The sequence below is a fragment of the Gavialis gangeticus genome, unplaced genomic scaffold (assembly GCF_001723915.1).
Source record: "Gavialis gangeticus isolate Ggan-Ray unplaced genomic scaffold, GavGan_comp1, whole genome shotgun sequence".
Taxonomy (NCBI): domain Eukaryota; kingdom Metazoa; phylum Chordata; order Crocodylia; family Gavialidae; genus Gavialis; species Gavialis gangeticus.
This window is the reverse complement of record NW_017729004.1, coordinates 9,490,890-9,503,100: the sequence shown is the minus strand read 5'-3', so window position 1 is coordinate 9,503,100 and position 12,211 is coordinate 9,490,890.

Here is a 12,211-nt window from a genome sequence, read left to right as displayed (position 1 = left end):
CCCAGGTGGCAGTGGGCCTGGGGTGGGGGGGTGGGGGGGAGTCAGCCTGCCAGCTCAGGACTGCTCCCCCTAGCTCAATGTCCTGTGGAGGGCCTGGCTGGGACACAAGGGTGCTTCAGCATGGGGCTAGCTGGCAAGCAGCCCTGGCACTGAAGCATGCCTGTGCCCCAGCCAGCCGGAGCAGTGTCTACATGTGAGCTGCTGCAGATAGTATATACAAGTACTATCCTGCTGCGGAGTAAATAAGTTTACTCCAGCCTAATAGGGCCACACATGCAGATGCTGAAAAGTTTACTGAGCAGCTAATTAATCTACTGCACAATAAACGTCTCATGTAGACGCACCCTCTGAGTCAGACTACACCAGTATTAGTTACTCCACTGTAGGTGTGTTTCTGCTCCTATCCCAGCTTAGTGGTTTCTTAATACAAACAGTTTACTGCCAGTCCTCCACTATATAATGGTGAAATTAGGATTGATTAAGCCAGTCAATTGACCAGTCAAATATTGTCAACGGACTGATCAATTGACTGCAATTTTTTTATGATTGGTCAAAGATTATAGCAATTTTACCAAATAATACATTTTTTGTAGTTTTCTTGACAGAAATATGAATTGTTTATTGTTTTTTGACACATTTCTTAATGGAAAATTTGTGCTTCTTCTGTATATTATTTGAACCTATTGGCAATTGTTTACAATTTTGGACCAATATTGGAGCGGTCAATTGACAAACTTTATTTGACCTGTCAAATGCCCAACCCTAGGTGAAATGCTATAATAGTGCTTACTCTGAGTAGCTACCCAAGGAGAGCAGGTTGTCGGTCCACCATTATACGAGCATAATTTCTGTTGTTATATATAACTGATGTAAGCTACACTGATATTGGTGTAGCATGCATCCAGTCCCTAAGTCCAGTAGGAATCATGATTTGGATGCTCATACTTTTAGATCAGAGGTCCCTAGGTTCTGTGTCCACAGATGATACAAGCAGGGTTGTCATTATGAGTGGTAGGAAACGCAAGCAGTGGTCTTGGCTACATGTGAAAACAAATTAATCTAATCAAATCAATAATCAAAATGTTTCATATGTCCACATGGGGAAAAGAATACATAGAAAGCCACCTGGATAAGAGAAAATAGACCAAATTATGTTCTCAATGATTCTGGTGTAACATGGATCAACTCATTTGATTACCTAGAGTTATTCCAGATACACCCACTAGTGTCAATGAGACCAGAAGACTGCTGGTGTCTTGCAATCTGTATAGAAAACTAGAATTAATTACAATCCCCTCCTTCCTCTTTGCTTTGCAAGAGTTGCACAAGTTGATTGGAAGAGCTGTACTCAAGCTGGTTGGAAATTTTTCAATGTGTGATCCTTCTGCTGGGCACTGGTCGGCAGCAACAAGGGCTGGGTTCAATTTGGGGGTCTAAATGTATTTTACCTTGGCTCGAGCACCCACCCAGACTACCTGGGAAACCCTAAATAAATTCCTGCATAAACCAAACCCCTCCTCACCAGCAGTGTAAACACAGAGGATACATTTATTACAGAAACAAAGGAAAAGAAACCAGTAAATACAATTTAAAACACTACCAACTACAAGGCATGGTTCATAGGTTGCACCCTCTTGGGGAGGCTTCACCCATGCCCAGGCAGTCTGGGACTTGGGGCTCACCCTTGCACCCTTGCAATGGGCTGGAGGGAGAGGCTTCATTGGAGAGTCCTCTGACCCGCTCCTTGGGTTTGCTAGGCTGTGGGAAGCTACTAGAGAGCATAGGTCCTTCTGTGTTGCACGGGGCCCCTGATTGCTCCCTGTGATGTTGTGGGGGTGATCCCCACTCCCATGTGGTGGCCTTGAGGGGTTTACCATGGCTCTAGACAGCATACTGCACCCCTGAATTTCTAGTCCCAATCCCAGCTCTGCTGGGTAGAAACTGCAAACAGAAAACTTCGAAGGAAAGGTTAGGCCTACCTCACTGGGGCTGAACTGGGCAGCAAAAGCTGGCCAGGCCTATAGTGCATTGAGGCCTGGACATATAGCTGGGGTTCAGCCATGCACTAAGCTAAAACACTATAGCTGTAGAAACAGCAGGGGAAAAAAGGCCCAGGCCTATGGCCATGGCTTGAATGCTTCGTCTTGGCTATACCCCCTGCTAAAATGATACAATTACAGATCGGAGGGGGCCAGGCCCCTGTCGCCAGTAACTGTCAGGACCCATTCCTGGGCAGTTTGCTTCCGTGATTAACACCCCCATGGTGTTAACCCACTTCAGAAAGAAAGAGGGAGGAAATAGGAGTCTTAAACTCCAAAATGGACTTGCTCTCCCTCTACCTGAGACTTTCCCTTCAAATAGTGTTTGCTCGCCTCTCCAGCAAAAAGGAGGGAGACCCACCCCCCATGGGGAGCAGGCTTTCTGGCTCCCAGTGTATCCGGGTAGTTCTCAGCAGGCAAATGAATAAGAGACCCAGAACATTACTGCATGGTTTTTATATACCTGGTGTGACATCACCCAAGCCTTGTCCAATCCGGGTGGGCCACATTTCAGTCCTTCTCCCAACCAGTCTGCCTGTAGCATCCTCTGCTTCCTCTGGCCAGTGAAGACAGAGGGTTTTACATATTTTCCCCAGATACAAGCCCCACGTTGCCATGTGCTGAGCACATGGCCAGAACAACAGGGGCCATTTTGCCCGCATCAAAACACACATGCAAAAAAAAACCAATACACAACCCAGCGTGTGTGCGCGCGTGTTACAAATGGATGCGTTTCGATCAACAAAAATGTCGACTTGTCCAAAGCCAAATTCTTGCAGCTGTGTGCTGATTTGGATGAAATTTCATGTTGAAAAAAATCGGAACCAGGAGCATCCCAGCGAGCTGGAAGTGTTCTGCTCTCAGCCTGCTACAATAAAATGTTTTAATTTTGCCACCTTGAAACAACTGTGTGTTTTGTTTTCCTTTCAGATAATAATCTAAATAAAGCAGATTGAAATATTTTGAATCTTCTCAGTAACTGTATACTTTATTGGAGCTTTGTTGCATGGGTAATTGTGACACTGTTCAGCTTTGCTGCATGCAAAATGGAAATATAATAAAATTTTGAATTTTCCGCAAAAAGAGAAAGTCAGATTCCTTCCCCGCTCCAACTAGACAAGGAAATGTCATTGAAAGTGGAGTGGGTGAGATCCAGGTGACATTGTGAAAGCCTTTTTATAGAATCAGAGAGGGGAAAAAGAGGAACGACAATTGGAGAGAAGATCAAATGGAGAAAAGGAGGGAAGTAGGGAGAGGGGGAAAGAAATGAGAGCTCACTTACACACATTGTGCTAAGGGCCCTTCCCACCAAACCATTTGCCTACTAGATCTTAATCCTTAAATCCACTGTTGTGCATTGCTTTAGATTTCTCTGCTTACTTATGTGTGTACATCCAAAGGATGGAGATGCAGGTTGTTTGCTCAGGGCTTTGTTATTATTGCTCAGGGGAAAATCAGGAGCAACGGTCATAAACTCCTAGAAGAAGGTTTCAGAATGGATATAAGGAAAAACTTCTTTATGGTTTGTGTGACCAGACTCTGGAATAGACTCCCAATGGGGGTGGTGCAGGCACCTACCCTGGAGATCGTCAAAAGGAGTGTGGATGCACACCTCGCTGGGGTTATTTGACCCCTGCGGTCTTTCCTGCCCAGAGCAAGGGGGCTGGACCCAATGATCTCACAAGGTCCCTTCCAGCCCTAAACTTCTGTGAATATGGTTTCCCAGGCGTTGTTCTGTCTGATTACTTTTGATTAGCAAAATCACTTCTTTCCGCTGGAATTTCCTCCCACTCAATTTCCTCTGAAAATGAAGCTGTTTACTGAAGTGTCTGAATATGGATCTAGATGCCTAAGTTTTTTTGTCAGAAAAGAAATTAATGACAATTTTAAAGCAATATCCCTGGCTGCGTTTGAAGGACAGGGCAGTAAGGGCCCATCGACCCCACCTCAGTTTGTGCTGGGGACCCAGCATAGTATTGCCCCAAACAATCAGCAGTCGTGTAGTTGGCTTAGTGCCATACTGGGCACACATTAATAAGCTCTGCTGTCGGGATGGCTTCTTAGTACACATCCATTACCCGCCTAAGGTGACCACACAACTTTCAGATGAAGAGGAAGTCCAGCTGCTCTACCTCTACCAGCTGTACTTTCCACCTTCTTCCCAACATGTACTCCAATTACCAGCTCTTCCTATTAGCTCTCCTGCCCTTGAGGCAGAATTTCCATCTCAAACAGCCGTGCCCTTTCTATGCAGATAACCTGGCTTTTCACTCCAGCAGCCCTTCCAGAAGAGACCATTCAACATATCAGAGCAGGGACTTGAATGCAGGTCTCTAAGGTCTAGGGCAGTGGTCTCCAACCTTTTTAAGGTGAAGATCACTTTTTGAAGTAAGCACCCCCCTGCCCCCTGCACTCTGCAGGTAAGTCTGGGGGTACAGATTGAGGCCCCCGCAGTGTGAGAGGGAGTGAGACAGGGGCATTGGTGAGGGGCCCCAGCTGGACTGGGGGAGGGCCAGAGCCTGGGCAGCTCATCCAGGTACACAGGGATGCTCCTGCTGCTGCACACACCCTGGTGGCGGCACAAGGGGCATGTGCCCCCCCCACACCCCCGATCTGTGCACAGGGCAAGGCGGCTGCTGCTGCATGCTGGACTTTGCATCCTGAGCCCTGTTGCAGCACACAGCAGCAGCCGCCTCACCCCACGCACAGATCGTGGGGGCACATGCCCCCCTGGGCCTCCGCCAAGGTGCATGCAGCAGCAGGAGCCCCCATGTGTGTCTGAACGAGCTGCCCGGGCTCTGACCCATTCCCAGCCTGGCCAGGCCAGGGCCCCACTCACCTGGTGGCAGGGGGTGCAGAGGGGGATCATCCCACTCACCCCACCTGACCCCAGTGGCGGGGGACATGGCTCAGCTTAGCCACATGCGTCCTGTTGCTCATACGTCCTGCCGCTCCTGGACTGCATCCCAGCTGGTCCCCGTGTGCATCCTGCCACTCCCAATTGCAGAGCCTCTGATAGTAGATCTCAGTCTGGGGAGGCTGTCTCCCCCCAGACTGAGATCGACTGTCAGGGGCTCCCCAATCAGCTAGTCAATTGGGATTGCTCGGTTGGTGACCCCTGGTCTAGGATAATACCCTGTGTTTGCAGCCAACCATTTACCCAAAGTTTCCTGCAAAATTATCACTTCAAGCCTTCACACTCAGCTACAAGGCACAAAATAAGAAACTCCAGGAACACTCTACAGCATGCCATGGATACAACAACAGGGGAGACAAGGGCAGAGACATAATCGGTTAATATATCCTCTGTATTCAGTGGGAGGCAAGGATTTTTTGTGATAACTTTTATTGGATGAACTGTAAAGTGGGGAGAGCTGTTAGACAAGCTTCCAGGCATCATGTGTCCTTCCTCAGGTGTAAGAAAGAAGCAGATGTAGGCTGAGCTAAATATCAAAGGAAAGCTTCCATGCAAATGCAAATCATCTGCTTGGGAGGATGACAGAGGGCTGTGAACTAAGAGTGAAGGAATCTAAGGGCCTTGCTATACCTTACACTGGGCACATCTAAATGTGCCTATTAATGCACAACAATAAGCTCCAGAGCCTCTTGCTGCCAGGCACACGTCTACATGTGTGCCCAGGATCGCAGCACGTTGAGCCAGGGCAGAGCAGCCCAGGCTGGCAGGGAGTGCCAGGGGTCAGACTGCCATCCCAGGGGTGCTCCCCCCAGCTCAACGTGCTGCGGATAGGCTGGCTGCTATGCAGTAACTGTCTCGTGTAGACATGCCCCCACGGTGAGCCTCATAAATGTTAATGGGTGTTAGCTTTAAGTCAAGTTTGGGGCAGTCACATTCAGGCTAGCAGGGGCCTGGAGGACTGAAAGATAAGAATCTCTCATTCTGGGGTTCCCTGCCACCCCTGCTCCACGCCCCCCCGTTACTTGTGGATGCCCTGTCCTGATGCTCTCCTGGGCCAGACAGCGCAGGCAGCCACAAGTAAGCAGGGGGAGCAATGAGCAGGGACGTGGGGTGATGAGGAGGGTGTGGGGGCAGGCAGTGGCTCCGATCCAGGCCAGTGGGGGAGGAGGGGCAGACGAGGGGTTTACACTAAGGTGTAGCCTAGGGTGCCTAAACCTTACTGTAACACATGCTGGGTAACATGGATCAGAGGGACTCCTGCTCTGCAGTGGCATCACTTTGAGCCAGCTAAAGAGTGCTTAAAACCAATTTCAGGTGCGAATGTGCAGCCAAGCCAGGGGTTAAGAGCTCCAGGAGCTGCCCAAAAGTACAGTGTATAAGACCCTAAGCAGACAATACAGAAGAGGGCAAAAAAAAAGACAACCCCTACAACCCTTGCCAATCTGAGATAGGGGAAAAACTCCCTCCTGACTGAGATCTGAGAGGGTTGGCATAGCATCTCATTTAGGCACCTGCATCTAACAGGGACAGTAGGGTCCGATTGCTACTGGGCACGGGGCCTGCAAAATCTAGGGTCAGCCCTGTCCTTTGGCCATGTTTTGCAAAGGAGAGCAGCCATTTAGGAGCTTAGCGGTCATTTAGTCTCGCAGCATTTAATGTTTCCGTGGCAAATGTCCCAGGGATTAGTTTGTTTGTAACTAATAACTCGTTCCACCAAATGGGTCCGGCCTGTTTTGTATCAAAGTAACAAAAACCCTTCAAGAGGGGAAAGAAAGAAAGAAACAACTCATTACAGAGCCACGTAAAATCGGATTAAATGTGCTCAACGTGAAGGTAAAAGCAAGCTGCAGGCATGGAACGTTACCAGCCACGATCACTAAGGGAACCTTTATGCTATGCTCTTTATTTGCACACCCTGAAAGCTGGCAGCATCCCAATCAGCCTCAGGCTGATAACCTGAGCCTGGGCTTAACCCCTCCTTCTACATGCATCTAAAAGTCTATGTTAAGAAAATGGCCATAGACCGGGAGATGGATCCTGCAAGGTACTGAGTGCCTCCTGGACCAGACTCAGCATCTTTCACTCTTGCTAGCTTGCTAGGAAGGGAGTCTAAGGTCCAAACATCACATCATACATCTGTAAGTAAATGGATCTCCAGGGATCCCCATGCAAATATTCCCTTTTGCAGCTCAGACGTCTACATGTTTCCTTTACAGGAAACACACGGACCCTAAAATATTTAAGATGCTCTACTCAAAGTGGCATCTAAAGCAGAGTGCTGAGCTTGCAGTGCTCAAGCCTGATTTTGGAACGTGCTTAATGCTCACAGCTCTGCGGGAAGTCGAGGAGAGCTGCAGAGCTCAGCACACGTGGGAGACAGAGCCATGCTGTTGAGAGTTTTGTGCTAAAGGGTGGAAACGCTCACAACTAGCCACCGGCAGCTACATGGATAAGTCTGGGGACTTCAGTCTTTTCTCAGTGCCAGGGCAGGCTGCCTTGCACCATCCTGTCAGTGGGCCTCAGTTCTAACCCAAAGGATTTAGCTTTACAGCTGAAAAGTCATCAGGTTCTGGCCAGTGCCGTAGAGGATTCACTAACCAGATGTCCCAGATCTCATCTGATATGGCAATTCCTATATAGCGCACCATAAATTAAACCCTGGCTCCACAGAAGTCAATAGCAAAGTTCCAGCTGGCTTCAGTAGGGTCACGATTCCAATTTTGTGCATTTTTCATGCTCTCCTTTCCTTGATGCCTGTAATCTTTTAACAAAAAAAGTAATACCACTTCCTATTGCACTGACATACACTTTAATAAGTGAATGGACACTTGCAGTATTTTCATTACTAATGGCTGCACATACCAGAGTTTTCCATTGCTAAGGCACATGTAGCATTTTTTGCAAGCGTTATACAATCAGTGACAGAGTTCATTTTAAAAACCAAAACCTTCAACGAAACCAGAAGATATTTATCAAACCAGCCTTAGCAGAGACTTTTTATCCCAGAGGACCTCTAAGTACTTAATGGTACAGAACCAATCATGCAGAAAAGTACTTGTGTGAGCCCATCTGAGGACACTGCTCAGCGTGGGCAGTCAGCAGTGATGTCAACACGCTTTTCTGGAGCAAGCCCCTAAGCACGAAGTGGGAGTAATGGGCAATCAAGCAGTAATTGAAAAAGCCTAGATTAGAAATACTGGATTAACTCTGGCAGACTTTCTGTTTCCTTTCAAAAAAGAAAGCCCTTCAAATATGTGAAGAGCTGCCATAGAGAAGAGAGAAGGAACCTTTTTCTTCTTGCTGCAGAGAGGAGGACATGGACCAATGGCTTGAAGTTGCAGCAAAGTAGGTTGGCTATCAAGAAAAACTTCTTCAGTGTTAGGATAGTGAGGCAATGGAACAAACGGCCTAGAGAATTTGTGGACTCTCGGTCACTTAGACGCATTCAAGAAGAGGTTGGACAGCCACTAGCCAGGGATGATCTAGGTGTAGCTATGCCTATGTTCTACTATGGGTATTTCCCATGCTTCTGGGCTTTCCTGGTTGCCCCTGCCTTCCCTTTCTGCTCCATGTGTCAGAGTGTTTTTAAGTCTGGACAGAGGCCTTGGGTGTTGGCTTTAGCCAAGGTTGACGACTTTGACTCGGATGTGCCACGGCTCTTGTTGGGGCCAAAGCCAGAGGTTTCTGGCTAGGTCTTGCCCCTCCACTCAGGATCAGACCGACGCAGGGCTGGCTGGCCCGCAAGTTTTGGGGGGCCCCCTGCAAGATGTAGTTTTGGGGCCCCTGATCCCTCCCCGGGGCTGGAGTGAGAGTGGGAGCAGAGCCGGGAACTCCTCTCCCACTTGGCTGGGAAGGAAATGAACGTCCTGGCACATGGGACACGGAGGGAGGGGTGGGCCAAGAACTTCTGGCAGAGCACTTAACAATGCATCCAACCCACTGGGCAGGTGGGCGGGCTACACCTCTCTGCCCGGCTCTGCGGGATCTTCTGTGGCTGCAGGTTCAGCGGTATAGGACAGGTTGGCCCTGGACCGATGGCTGTATTTGGTATGGACTGTGAGGGATTTTGCCTTCCTTTGTAGCAGGGGGCATGACCCTCTACTAGGGATCTCTTGTGCATTGATTGACAACCTTTCAGAAAAGCAGGACATTAGCTGCCATGGTTCCTCTGCTTTACCTATGGCAGATTAAGATGTTAGGTCTGTGTTGTGTCAAAGTTGACGGCAGTCTTATGTAGAGTTTAGATCGTGGTTTGCATCGGATGATTTGGATAGGGATGATCCTACCTCAGGCAGGGGGCTGAACCAGATGACCTCTGCAGGGCTGTCCCTAAGGTATGGCGAATCGGGGTGACTGCCCTGGGCCCTGTGCTTTAGGGGACCTTGCAGAGCCAGGTGGAGCGATCATGGCCCCGCCCCTCCTGTGGGGTCCATCTGGAGCTGGTGGCTCAGCCCTGTGCTGCAGAAGAAGCACAGAGACCCCCCCCCCACACACTTTTGCAGGGGTACCACGGCCCTGCACACTGCTAAGGAGACCCCACAAAGGCTGTTTGCTCTAGGTCCCCCACGCCCCCTAGGGTTGACTCTGCCTCTGGAGGTCCCGTCCAGCCCAACTTCTCTATGATTACTCCATATACAAATGATATGCTGAAAATCCCATCCTCCCTAAGATTCAGTGATACCACCAAAGTAGTTCTTACCTCTTTCTCATACAAAATTAGATATTTTTCCTCCATATGAATGCCAGTTAACCAGAAGGAACAACATCCACATATCTGAGTCCAACGTATCCACCCTTCTTTCATCCTCTCTTTATACAAATGGCATTTAGGAGTGTCAGTGCCTGGATGTGGGCAGTCCCATGTAGGGGCCAATCAAGGATCAGGGTTACTACCTGGGGTTACAAACCAGAGTCAGAGAGGGCAAGCAGAGTCCAAGCTGGATCAGGAAACTAGAAGGGCAAGAAGTGATCAAAGTTTATTGAGCAAGCTGAGTCAGGAAACCAAAAAATCAGAGAGCAGTGTCCACAAGCAGACCAAATCAGGAATCCAGGAGGTCAGGAATCAGGCAGATTTACCAAAGGCACAGCCTGCGGTCCAAAAAAAACTCTGTTGCCTAGACATGTCCTGTTCCTCTCCCTGGACTTATATAGGGGAAATGAAGGGATAAGTGATGGGAGCCAGTCACTAGGTGTGAGGAAGCAGGTAGAGACTTGGGCACTGATGTAGGCTTTAGGTGGGCCTTGTTCAGCCTTTGAAAACAGCAGCAGGCTGATGGGTTGGGGTAACTGGTTGTGCTGGTCAGACCAAGGCCCTTGGGTTCAAGACCTGGCAAGGTGAGATAAATGTCCTCATATGAAATGCCTGCCTATTTTAATGCCTTTAGGCAAACTGGGCTCCTCAAACCACCAACATGCACCACTCAACCAAACTGCTTCTATTGCCTCCCATCTTTCATCCCATGCTGGTTTGTAGTCTGATTACATCGAACAGTTCAGTTGTGAATTTTTCAGGGGAGGAACAAGAGCTAAAATTGTCGCTGGCATCTAAGTTACTTAGAAGCCTAAATTACAGGCTCAAAAGTAACTTAGTGCATTACTGAATGGGGCTATTCAAGAAAGTAAAGGTGTATCCCTTCAGAAGTAAAGCAGCCTCAAGTGTGCTATAGCTTAATTGTCCTCTGTAAAAGAAGCAATTTATGTGAGACAGGCTCTTTACCTTTATGCACTCAGAGGAAGATTATTTTACAGCAAACCACCTCCATTTTACTCCTGAATGATATTGTCTCCGCAGAAACTTAATATGCCTTAATTTATGGGTATTGCCTTGCCACCTTTAATTAATTTGCCTGAATGTCCTCTTTCTTGACTTGCAGTGAGACTAAAGCTCTTCAGGGGCAGGTTTTCAAAAGCATTCAGGCTTCTGTCTAAATCACCCAGTACATTACGAACATGGCTATAGCAAACCTAATTATGTACTAGCAGATAGCCAAGGTTTTCCTGTATTTTAATATTTATTTATACTGCAACCTGCCATAAATGGCCATAACGCTCCTGCTTAGTGCACAGTTTTCTACTAATGGTGGAGTATAATTGTACTCCATGTAGATGAGGATACTTTTGAGTCAGGAGGCTTCCTAACAAAGATTGTTTATAATGCAGGTTTTACTGTCTTTATTTCTCAAAGGGGAGTCATGGACCTCCCCACCAATGCTCTTCCTCCAAACAGAAAGGTGCTGGATAGTATCAACTACAGCGGCACTTTCTGAGACGTAGACAACTAGCAGCAAGGGGCTGAGCTGGAATACCAAGGATGGCTTCAAAACGTTCATCAGATGACAATAACCTGTGGTGCTGGTCTCTCCTAGCCTGGGCTGGATCCCAAAGATACTTCATCCTTGAGTTATCCAGACCCTTCATCACCCCTACATGATGGAGTTGTTTGGGCTGGCACCAGAACATAGACTTCCTGAAAATATTTGTAAAGACAGATGCAAAACGTATGGGACCCTGAGGAGTTTGCAGATGGGCTGGCATGGCTTCCACAAATGGCATCCACCCAATACCCAGATGTTCACAACAGTCATAGGTGTGTCTCCATGCAGCACCGAAGGTGGGCCATTTAGTTCTGGTCAGAGGCAGAGCTCATACATCTGGGTGCAGTCTTGCATGAATGCTTCTAGTTCAGCTTCCTGATGGGGTGAGAGTCCTTTTCTCAAGACAACTGGAAGCAACTGAAGTTGGAAGAGAAGCACCCAGCAAGGACCAGGTAAGCCCCTTGGCTCCATAGTCTCCTTCTGTCAGCCTGATGAGCTCACTAGACTTGACATTGGTCAGCTGAATCATAGAATCATAGAATCACTGAGTCGGGAGGGACCTAGACAGATCATCTAGTCCGACCCCCTGCCATGGGCAGGAAGGAGCACTGGGGGTGGAGGGGTCATAAGACCCCAGCCAGGTGCCTATCCAGTCTCCTCTTGAAGATCTCCAGGGAAGGTGAGAGCACCACCTCTCTGGGAAGCCTATTCCAGGCTCTGGCCACCCTTACCGTGAAGTAGTTCTTCCTAATATCTAACCTAAACCTCTCCTCCCTCAGCTTGTGGCCATTGTTCCTGGTGACTCCAAGGGGGGGCCTGGTGAACAGACTTTCCCCGAGTCCCTGCTGCTGGCCCCTGATAAGGTTGTAGGCAGCCACAAGATCCCCCCTCAGTCTCCTCTTGCGGAGACTGAAGAGATTCAGGTCCCTCAGCCTCTCCTC